Source organism: Abramis brama, assembly GCF_963993115.1.
Source record: "Abramis brama genome assembly, chromosome: 7".
NCBI lineage: Eukaryota > Metazoa > Chordata > Actinopteri > Cypriniformes > Leuciscidae > Abramis > Abramis brama.
Genome location: NC_139969.1, coordinates 43,399,585 through 43,411,447, shown reverse-complemented (window position 1 = coordinate 43,411,447; position 11,863 = coordinate 43,399,585). Strand labels below are relative to the sequence as shown.

Sequence of the window (11,863 nt, the reverse complement as noted above, 5' to 3'; positions counted from 1 at the left end):
CTATTTAAGAAGTTATAAAAGCGATTGTGGAATAAAGTCTATTAGTAATTAGTGAAGCATATACTCATAAAAAAAACTGAGTAAGATACATAAATTAAAAATATAATATCCGATTAATATGATGGATAAAGAAAAATTAAATAAGGCAATACAAGAGCTATTAGAGCAAGGAGTTAAGAAAATTACTTATGCAGTAACAAAAAGTCCTGTACAATAAACACCAAAATTAGATGAGACTTTTACAAGTAACAAATTATAAAGCACTAGTAATACGATTGAACAATCGAGGAATGGTAAATTTCTCTTAAAATTGGATTTGGCTAATGATTTTTAATCAATTCCATTAACAGAGATTAGTCAAAAAAATACTTAATTTACTAAAAATAACCAACATTAAGTTTATCAGAGCTTACCAAAAGGATAGATAAATTCCTCAGCAGCATTTCCATTAAAGAATTACCTGTGGAAGTTTATATTAATTAAATATTAGTTATAAAGAAGGAAAAAGAGCATATTGAAACCGTGAAAAAAAAAAAAAAGACTTTAAGTTAATGGGTATGTGAGTTAAAAATAAGTAAATAAACAAAGTGCAGTAATGGCAGATATGGTTAATTTAGGATCTTAGGTCTCTGTAAGAAACAAAGGAATTAAGAAATTGATGAAAGAGTGGATAACAGGTTTAAGAACCCCAGAGAACATTAGAAAGATACAAAAAGAGGTAAAGGGGCTCATGAATTATATAATTATATGAGAGATATAATTCCTGAATTTAGTCAGAAAGCTAGACTAATGCATGCTACAATAAAAGGCAATAAATTGTGCTGAAATGAATAGGCGGAGGGAAAAAACAACATTTTAAGCTCTTAGGAAGAAGAGATGAGGAGAAGGCTCTTGAGGTTGAGCTGTAAATATAGATTTAATTGGTTATCAATTAATAATAAGGAATAAGAAGAGCAAAATACCAATATGTATAAAGTGTTAAGCTGGGAAAAACCAGAAAAGCAATTTCTTTCTGTAGAGAAGAAACTAGCATCTATGAGTAAATATATGCAGAACTACCAGGTATTGCAAGAAAATAAAATAAATAAATAAATAAATAAAGGAATAGAATAAAATAGAATAGAACTAGAATAGACTAAATAATACCAATAAAACAATAAAGGGGCATTAAGTTAAAGATAAGCATAAAATGCAAAAACCTAAAATTATTTGAGCAAGTATAGGATAATACACTTAGATGAAATGTGAGGATATTAGATAAAGAGTGTAAAATGTGACAGAAGAAATATAAATGTATTTAGAGGTACGATAGTATATACAGATAGGTCAAAAACTCTTGAAGAGTATAATGCTTACTGGACGTATATAAAACATAAAATGATAAAGAAATAAGAGACAGGGGCTTAGTCCTGAGTACTATTCAATATGCAAAAGTTATAGCTGTATTAAAAGCACTAGAAAGACTAAAAGAAATAAATGCTACACAAGTTATTAATATAACGGATAGCAAAAAGGTTAAGACGAATAGAAATGGAAACGTAGACATTTGGAGATAGAACAGGTTCGTTAAATTTGATAGAAAACCTGTTGAACATAGTAACTTATGGAAGTAACTTATTATCTATTAGGAATTTGGACCTAACAGTGATTCATCAGTATTGACATTCAAAGTAAAACACAGAGATAGCTTTAAGAAACAAAGGAGTAGATAAATTAGCAAGAATAAAGAGAGGAATTAAAATGAAAAAGAAAATACACAATGATAGGAAATATTTTGTAAACCTAAAAATTATATTAACAGGGGAAGACTGTAAAGTATAAGTGATTATGTTAGAATCACACCAGAAGTAGTGAACCAAGGATGTTGATTGAAAATAGCTGGATCTTAAATCCTAGGTAAAAATGGGAAAATAAATATAAATTAGTAGCAATAGATAGTTGTTGAGCAAACACCGTAAAATACACTATTGTAAATACCTTTGTAAAAGCAATAGAGGAGTTACTGACAGTTTAGACCCGAGAATATCAGGGTTGATAATATAATATACTTTGTCAGAGGAAAGGTAGAGGTTATCTGGAAAACAAATTGTTTTGCACAAAGCTTTGCGGTATACACCAGAAAGTAATGTAATTGAAAAATGTGCAGTGGGAACTTTAAAAAGTTTCTTTAGAGCAAAATATAAGGACATAAGATGGGATGAAAAGATTGAGGAGACATTAAATTATAATAATTTAAATGTAATTCGAAAAGATATATAGAAAAAATAAACAGTACAATGACAAACGTCAGATACTGTTATTGTAAAGAGTCCTTGAGCGTGGAAAAGGCGTAATGTAAATTAAACATATTATTATCAACTAAACGTATTAAGGATTTAATTACTAAGAAAGATAAAGTATTTAACAAAAAGAAAAAGTTGATAAACATACAGTACGGTTAGAGAAAATGAGCTTTGGAGTAAGAAGAATTTAATTATTGGAATAAGAGAGAAAGGAAGGTAGAATTACCATTAAAGAAACAGACATTGTATCTTACCAACGGTGTAAAATAACTAATTAAAAAAAAAAGAAGAAAAAAAAGTATAAAATACTTCTGACATGCTCTTATAATTAATAAGAGTGAAACGATATAAAGAGATAGGTCTCTTACCAATATTTGTGATAATGGCGTTAAAGATCCTAGAATGGGACAGAACAAACTCATTCTAGCGTGCTTGTGTGTGTGAGACAGCAAGAATGCAGATTTACGGGGTAATAAAACTACTGATAGCGTGTCTCTGGATGGAGCAAAGTTAAAGCAAAGTTGAACGTGCATAAAAGTGTTCAGGCTCATAATTAGGGCATTAAAGTAAGAGTACAGTAAATAATACAGAATGGGTAAAATATTATCATATACCTTTAGTCTTGATAAGATGAAGTAAAAACGATGAAGTAATAATTACATAGGAGATTTCTAAAGAAATTCCAGAGTATTATATAAGACAAAAGACCTGCCATAACAAGCATACAAAATAACATGGGATTTTATTGATAATTTGTCAGAGGAAAAGGGATTGTTCAATTTGAGTAAATTCTGAACTGTAAAGTATTTTGGAGGAATGAGTCCAAGCATATATGCAGGACGGGCATGTTTGAATCAGACATGGGACAGTAATTTTAGAAGGAATAATATAAACCAAGGGATAAGCAGATTATTGTCTGACCCTATTGTGACTATACGCCACCATTTCCATTCTTAGAAAACATCAAAAATGAATGGAAAGAATGGAAAATGGTGAGCCAGAGAAAATTAAGAGTACTGTATAAAGCAACATGTGTCTAATAACATAAACGCAGAGAACTAGAGACTGGAGATTCAGAGGCCCGGAGGAACATGGCATGTACAACATACTGGTAGATATACATTTATTATATCTAGAACAAATATAACTTTATTCATTGATAACCATTGAACATTGTAATTAATGAGAAGAAGCTGAAGTGTATAAAGTTAAAATGGAATAACATACTTTAGACTATAATGTATTTATATGAGTCTAGAAAAACTGCAAGAAGAAGTTGTTAAGACATCAGAAGTGCTGGATTGCAAGTGTTACACTTTTAGGAATGAAGCGATGTCACTTCCCGGGTCAACACATTTATTTATCTGTATAAAACACATAGAAAGCATTGTTCAAACATGAAGCACATTTCTCTGCACTTGCGTGCTTCATCTCGTGCTGAATACTACTTCTATGCTCTTATCCTGTGATACCTTTACAAATTATCATAAACAATCACATGTCTGCAAATGTCTAAGCTGGTACGTAACACTAGGCGCATTATTCTTTATACAATACTCAATTCTCAAGAAATACATGCTCTAAATACATAAACATATTAACATAGATCTAAACATGTGCCGTGCCTGCTATCGAACGACATAAAAGGAAAGGTCTGACGAATACCATCATTAAAGTATTACAAACTCTTTTTTAAAAATGAATACAAGTGAATCAGTAAACATAACCATGAAAATAGCATTTGGAATTAGTAAACAGTAGATATAGAGATATTAATAATAGAGTTTAGTCTAAATTCACATTACTCTAGCATTGATAACTGCACACATATTTTAATACTCTTTCATATCACTGTTTAAATTATCTTTTAATCCGTTTTTACTCTTTCATGAAATATGCTAATGAACTGACTATATCATGAACTATCCCAGCCGGCACATGACCGACCTTTAACGTTGAAAAATGGTTGAAATAATGTCAGTTGTTGTTTTAACGTTGAAACAACGTTGAAATAACGTTTAATGCTACATGGTTGAAAAAGGTTAACAAAAACACTTCTAAATCAACGTTGAAATTTTTACAAGATCTGTATGTTGAAACAACGTAATGTTTTCGACAACATACTACAAAAATATCTGCCTTTTAACATATTATTATGATAATTAATTAGCATTTAATGACTTTTTATCATAACAGCTCTTCAATGTATATTTAAAATACAATTATTATCATTATTAACAATAGTTTCACCCTCAAGAGAGCAGTGCAGCAGAAACCTTTTGCCTTATGTGATTTTGTGTGAATTTACCATTTTGTCTGCTTGCCTAACAGTTTACATTGAATTATTACATTTGTATTCACACTGTCATGTCATTTGACCAATTAATTAAATATTAATACAGACTGCACTCAATAGCCTACAACACTATGTTAACTCGCGCAAACTATTGTTATTGGTTGTTTCGCCGTTTTATTTGAGCATGATTGGTTAATCTGTCTGTCTTCCAGGAAACTGTCCAATGAGAATGTGCGCGGCTCTGCCCGCCTATTTTAAGTTTGAAAATACGTCCGTTATTATTACCATAGACAGTATAAGAAGTGGACAGAGCCATCTCATTGGATCTCAATTGAGACAAGTGAAGCCCATTTTTAGCGATTTCTTAGCACTTCCTTTCCTGACGCGCAGACTCAAACCGAGCAAAGCGTTACACGGACCACGTGAGCAACCCGTCTTTCTTCTAGTAGCTGTGCCAAGAGAAATCTGAATCATTCCCTTCCAAATCTTGCAGACACGGAGAGTGCGAGTAGGAATTGTCCATGAGCTTTGAGCATGAGCAACTTTTGCTAGGTATTCTGATTAATTATATTGTAATTTTGCCTCCACGTCCCCCCGATTGCCCGCGAGCTTCTCCTCCCGTCCATACGGTAATCTCTCTACTGTGCGACAGAGAGTCGCGTGGTTATGATGCAATCGTTAGCCTACTTTTACAAAAACTGCTTCTACGGGGCCATAACATAAGCTACAAGGTATATGGAGCATTTTATACATTGTCGTGTTTCTTTAGAAATAAATAATGGACAAATGGAGTCTTCAAACGCCTCAGATGTAAAGTTATTCGCTGTCAAAGTGACGCCAAAATGAATGGGAGTCAATGGGATGCTAACTGCAGGTGAAGTTCTGCTACAAGATGGTGGCACGCGGCCGGCTTCAACTTCCGGTCGACTTCCTTCCCGCCTGATTATTACTCTCGGTCGGTGACGGTGAGCTGCTGCTGCTTGCGTTGATTACTCGGTCAGACCGGGATTATTTTATTTTATTTTTCTGCCTGTTGAATTCTTAAATTTTGAGCGAATTTGAGTTGATATGTCAATGAAGAACAAAAGCTGGAATGTGAACGGAGGAAGGGGTCGTACGTGGTCTGTAAAAATACTGGCGATATCAGGTAAGAAAACATTTTTCAGTCCTTAACAAGTCTAACGTTTAGGGACACGGTTAAGTTAACGGTCATAGGTTTACTGCAACCTCATAAAATAAATAAGTTATCTCTGTGTGTGTGTGTGTGTGTGTGTGTGTGTGTGTGTGTGTTTGTACTGCTTCACCATTAGCGTAGGGATATTAGCATGTATTTCAATGTAAGTTAACTTAGTACCATCTGACATTGCTGTGTTTTGCTGTTGGTAACGTTAACTAATGTGTTTAATGTTGTCAGCTAACATTAGTTTAAAAACGCATGAGAGGTAAAAGAAGTGTGGGAATGAGTAAAGTGGTAAAACCGTCATTTATTCAGTTTACATAACCTCTTCAAACACTGATAACGCTATCTATTGAAAATATATTTGTTTACATTTTTTTTTAGATCAAGCAGCATTGGAATAAAATTATTTACCGGGGGAGAACACCCAACAGAAAGACCCATTCACCAACTACAGTAAGTCAATTTTACCCACTGTTCGAAAACCTACACTGGGATTATGATTTTCATCTTTAAAGTAAGACATTTAACGTTACTGATAGAAAGTCTGAGTAACTTTTTGTCCTTTTGTCTTCTGCTGAAGTGGCTTACTGAAAGTGGATTCATGTCACCTTCATCAGTCCTTTCTTTAATCACTGGAAACCATCAAGGGAAAGACCCTCAAAGATAGGATAAATGCGGCTGCAGGTAAAATTATTTGATGGTTTGATTTTGGTGAACCATTTGGCTTTTTTTGTGTGTGCTTCCCTTGCTATGATACACATTTCTGATGGGATTGCCATGCTTTAAGTGTATGTTTACATTTTTAATTATGTAGGCTAATACTAACAGTCTCAAAGATGACAACTCAGTTCATGTTGTGTGAATGTTATAATGGCAAACGTTTTTACAATTTAAATAAATTTTTAAGATTGTTTAATGGTAAAAAACATAAACAAAAAACCCCCCTGCTTTTTATGGACTTTACATTGAATAATTTCTTCTTTCCCCCCTTCAGATTCGCAAAGGATCGAGATGATTACTGGCAATTTGGTGGAGGCTTATTCTTTAGCTGCTACATTGCACTATCACTTCTGGTACAGATTCATTGGCCTTTTGTGTTATTTTTTTATTTTACTTGATTTAATAAATTACTTTTAATTAGTACAATGTATGGTTAGGATTCTGAATTAAAACAGTGTAATGTTCTCCACAAATATTATCAGAAATATATAATTGTTGAAACAATATAAACCTACATTGAAAGATATAAAGAACAACAGACCTCAACCCTCTCAGCTCAACACCACAATTTGTTGATTTCTTCATCTGGTTTAAGGATGAAATCATGACCTTATGATTATAGTAACCGTAACTGACACATGGAGTAATAGTACATTTTTTACAATTCCACCTTGGGGCTCTGAAGAATTTCTTGTGTAAATGTACATCTGAATACATAAAATATGTGTTTTAGAATGGATAGTGTTATATACTTTGTTTTCTACCCGACAAATTGAACTGTAAAGTGAAAATCTTGTACATGATTTATTTTGTATTCAGTGTTTTTGCTTTTATTTATAGGATAGTAGCAGACAGCGGGCACGAAGTGAAGAGGAAGTGATGGCATCGGAATGGACCTTGAGCTGGGACGCTGTCGGAGCACTGCACAAGGCTGTCACATTTTATTGAGAATTTAAAAACTTTTTTTTTTTACTGTACACTTTAAATATTAAATGTTTAATTTAAGGGTTACTGTAATTGAACAAAAACTGTCTTTAAATATTCCATTTAGATGTTTACTTCTACAGGTTTTTAACATTACTTTGAAAACGCTGCAATTTAAAGTTTGAGATGTTTTTCTTTTTTTTCTTTTTTGTATTTTTAGACTTTTGTTTTTTCAGAATAAAACTTTTTACAATCTTGAGCATGTGTTAACTCATTATTTAATGTGTTTAATTAAGCCATTGCCGCCAGTCATTTGACAGTTAACACTTTTTATTGTACAGTATGGACAGTTAATCACAAATTCAGTCAGCATTGTCATGACTCATGTTCCAACTGCAAACTAGTTTGTAATTGAATGTACAATTGTATTATCCCATGATGAACGGTAAGACGGTGAAACAACGTCACAATATCAACGTTGATTCAATTTGCAAAATCGAAAGGTAATTCAACGTTGATTCAACGTCGACAGAAGACCATAACCCGAAAGGTAAGAGTGAAACGACGTCGCGATTTCAACAGTGAATCAACGTTGTTTTTCCGTGGTGAAACGACGTCACAATATCAACGTTGATCCGTTTTGCAAAATCGAAAGGTAATTCACCGTTGATTCAACCATGGTAGGCTACCTGACGTTGTTTCAACGGTGAATCAACGTTGAAATGCCGGCTGGGATGTTTCAACCGTTTAACAGTTACTGTGTTCTCACTATAAACTCACAAAATGATTAATACAAATGTTTTACCTTTGAATCTGACTGGAGTTCTTATTTAACAGTACTGAAATCGTTTTTTACATGTAATGGCTGAAAGTAATGCTAAATGAGGGTAACAGGTCTATGCGCGTGGACTAAGAACAGACACGTGTGCCTCGTTAACTCAGACTGCCCAGACACGTCACTACACACGACTTAATGTTCGTACACATCTATTTGGTTAATTATCCCTCGTCACGCACTCACATGTCGAGTATATATCTTTTTAGGCCTTTATTCCTCCGTTTTGCTCACATTAAAAGTTACTAATTTTCCTGTTGAGTTGTTAACACTATCGTCCGCCATTTCAGGCACGACCCTCTTAATCACAGTCAAAACCAGTGTTGGGAGTAACGCGTTACAAAAGTAATGGATTACAGGAACATATTACTTTTTGCTGTAATGCAGTAGTGTAAGGCATTACTAATCAATTTTCAGTAATATTTTACTCGGCTTGCGTTACAACACACTTTTAGCCCAAAATGTAATTGTTAAAAAAAAAAAAAAAAAAAACGGAGGGAAAAAACAGCCAGACCGCGAGACATTAACGAATGAAAAATGCAAGTAAGTTATTACCTGCTTGTGGTCAGTCGATAGCCGCGTGTGGTGTCCAAGTTTGTAAATAAAGACTATTACCGCTTCAGATATATTTGTATGGCGATTTATTTCATTCATCTCCCTCTTGCTGGTGTAACTTTGTATTGTGTGACATAGTCCAGTAAAGCCGTGTTTAGGGCAGGTTTAAATAAATGCGAACACAAAAAATAAAATGAATATATTATGTTCTGTGGAGAACATGTCCTTCTTCATCCGGTGGGTAGTAGCCTATTACCTTTGGTTTGCTTAGTAGTGTCATTTACAGAATTACTAAAAAATGTTTTGCTACCTAAAAGTTAAAGATTTTTTGTGTCACGCATGCATGTATATTTCCCTCATAATAAATATAAAACGCATGTGTAGACTGATATTTTTCTAATGTCTAAATTAAGGGAGTAGCCTGTGGATATAAACAGACGTTTCAATATATTGGTATTAAATGCATTTTCTGAGAATTTATATTTCATGTTTTAACTGCAAATGTCACGTCCATGACGCTGGAATTGCCCAATTTTAAAGAATTTATCCTCAACTGGTTTTCTGTAGGTCTACGTATTTTATAATGTTAATTTCAAATAATACTAATAAGTAGTTTAAAGATGTGGTAGCATTAGATCTGGACGGGAATGATAACTCTGGGAGTTGGAAGGGCCCGTTGCGATTCTACCTTCTCACACAGGTTCGTGGATCTGAGTGTCGCGATTTCGGTTTCATCGCATATACATACAACCGGCACATCCGGGAACTTAACTGTCAATTTTGTAACCGCCCCTTTTTAGGGGAAAACAAACCAGACTTCCCATAGACTTCAATACAAAATAGCGGCACAAAACAACGTCCGTACACAGCCGGCAGACGTGTATAACTTCAGAAATCACTTAGATGAAATATGTCGAGTAATTATATGTCCACCCTGCCTTCCATAGAGCGTGAACGATACATTTATAAACTTAATTTGGGCAACTTAAAAACATATCCCGTTTCATTCTACCAGCGTCAAATTGGCCTATCAACCCCACCCAGTGGTTTACCCGGACATTTACTCGTACCTCATCGAGTCACTAGGTAGCCAGTGAATGATTTTACTACGGTTTTAAGAAGTAAACATCTTTAAATGTATAATATTGTGTCTTTATATTTAGAGTAGCTACTGAGTGCACTTTTCTGTCCAGCTATACAACTAGCCTGATTTAGCTTTCGATAGCATCATCCGTAATTCATGATATTTCCATAACAGCAAGATATTGATGATGATGGCAGGCAGAGATGGGCATAAATACATGGAAATGTATTTAAAATAAAATAAAAAATAAAAAATACTGTGTGGAAAAAAATAATTAAATACAAATACATAATAGGGGTAGCCTACTGTGTGAAAAAAAATGTTTAAATACAAATTACATGTTTGTAAGGGTTAGTACACGTCCTCAACCCGTTACTGTGTATGGCGCTCGCCGGATTGTTTTCCCCTAAAAGTGGGCGTGAACCTTTTCAGAGACGTTCTATGACGCTACGCCGGTTGTATGTATCTTTACAGCCCTAGTCATTTTAGAATGTTAAGTTCTACTTCTGTAGTTATTTTGGTGAAAGTAACTCAAAAGTAATACAGGAGTAATGTAACGCATTACAATTCTGAGACAGTAATATTGTAAGGTAAAGAATTACTTTTAAATAACAGTAACAAGTAATGTATAATGTATTACAGTTTGGAAGTAACTTGCACAACACTGGTCAAAACTCAACTTTTCCTAACGTCTCAGGCACGAACTACAGCTCTATAAGAATACAATACTGTTATGCATTTACTAGTATAAAGATTATTGTCAGCTTACCTGTATAAAAAACATAGAAAGCATTGTTCAAACATGGAGCACATTTCTCTGCACTTGCGCGCTTCATCTCGTGCTGAATACTACTTCTATGCTGCTAGCTAGTCAGCCACTCATGCGCCGTGCAACTCCCGGGTGCCCCCTGCTGACGACTCCGAGTTTCACCAAATTGAACACAATGCAGTAAAGTAATATAAGTAACTAACAATAACTTTAACAATTCGAAATTCAAAGGGGGGGTGCACTGATATCTGTCCCATTTTACATTCTTAGTGCTACACAAGTAGAGATGATGAATGCAGGAATTGTCTTTAATATGTTATTTGTACAGAAAGCTGATTTTGAGATGGGAGACCTATGTAAAGAATGGTTTTGATAAAAAATATATGTGGTACAATGACAATGATGGATTGATGGAATATTGTGTGAAAGCATTTGAGTTGATAATGTATTTTAGCACAGATGTGTTTGAGAGATATAGAAACGTTGAAAATGCTCCACCCAGAGGTCAAAGAATTTTACAATGATTTAGGTGCACAGACTGGATTAAAAAGGACCAAGCTGTTTATACATGAGTTGCATGGTAGATTTACCATGGATGTTATAACAGTGATAAAATGTGATAAAGTATTTTATTTTATAGACAGAAACATTGATGGGGTCCTGCAGGAGACAGGATCAGCCACTCCAGACACAATTGTCTCGTCAGAGCATCGAGATGAAACAAGCGGCCCAAGGGAAGGTAGTAATACCGCAGTTCTTCATTCCAATGATCAGTTAGTCTGATTAATGGAAGGTGGCCGTACGTTTCTGTGTAAAGACTCTGAGGGACAATTAATTGGAGAATGTTATCATGAAATTAATAATGGTAAACTGAAGCAAGTAAATTTGGATGTTATTTGACCATAATAAAACAAAGTTCAAAAACGTGGCCTTCTGGAGATTTGGTAAACAAGAGATCCTGGGTGGAACATTGAATGAACATTTTCAAATGAATGTTTTTACTGAGACAGGTCAAGTATATGCTAAATTGGCAAAATATGACAAAAAGAAAGGGTGTTACATGACTTATTTGACTCTGGATATAAAAGAATAAATCTGCATAAGGGGCGTGTTAAGTAAACATGCAATTTATTATTTTATGATGCCTCATATATATAGGCTTATATATGATATAACCACAATTGTAACTTAAGAGAGAGTTAATTGTAAGAGAGAGTG

At 34.0% G+C, this 11,863-nt stretch overlaps 1 long non-coding RNA gene across 1 annotated transcript; it reads left to right on the top strand.

Annotated features, from left to right (window-relative positions):
* Positions 1 to 5,344: 5,344 nt before the first annotated feature.
* Positions 5,345 to 10,724, top strand: LOC311087371. Its single transcript, XR_014607238.1, has 5 exons — positions 5,345 to 5,725; positions 6,140 to 6,211; positions 6,339 to 6,442; positions 6,753 to 6,831; positions 7,319 to 10,724. It is a non-coding gene; the product is annotated as an uncharacterized lncRNA (long non-coding RNA).
* The last annotated feature ends 1,139 nt before the right edge of the window (positions 10,725 to 11,863 follow it).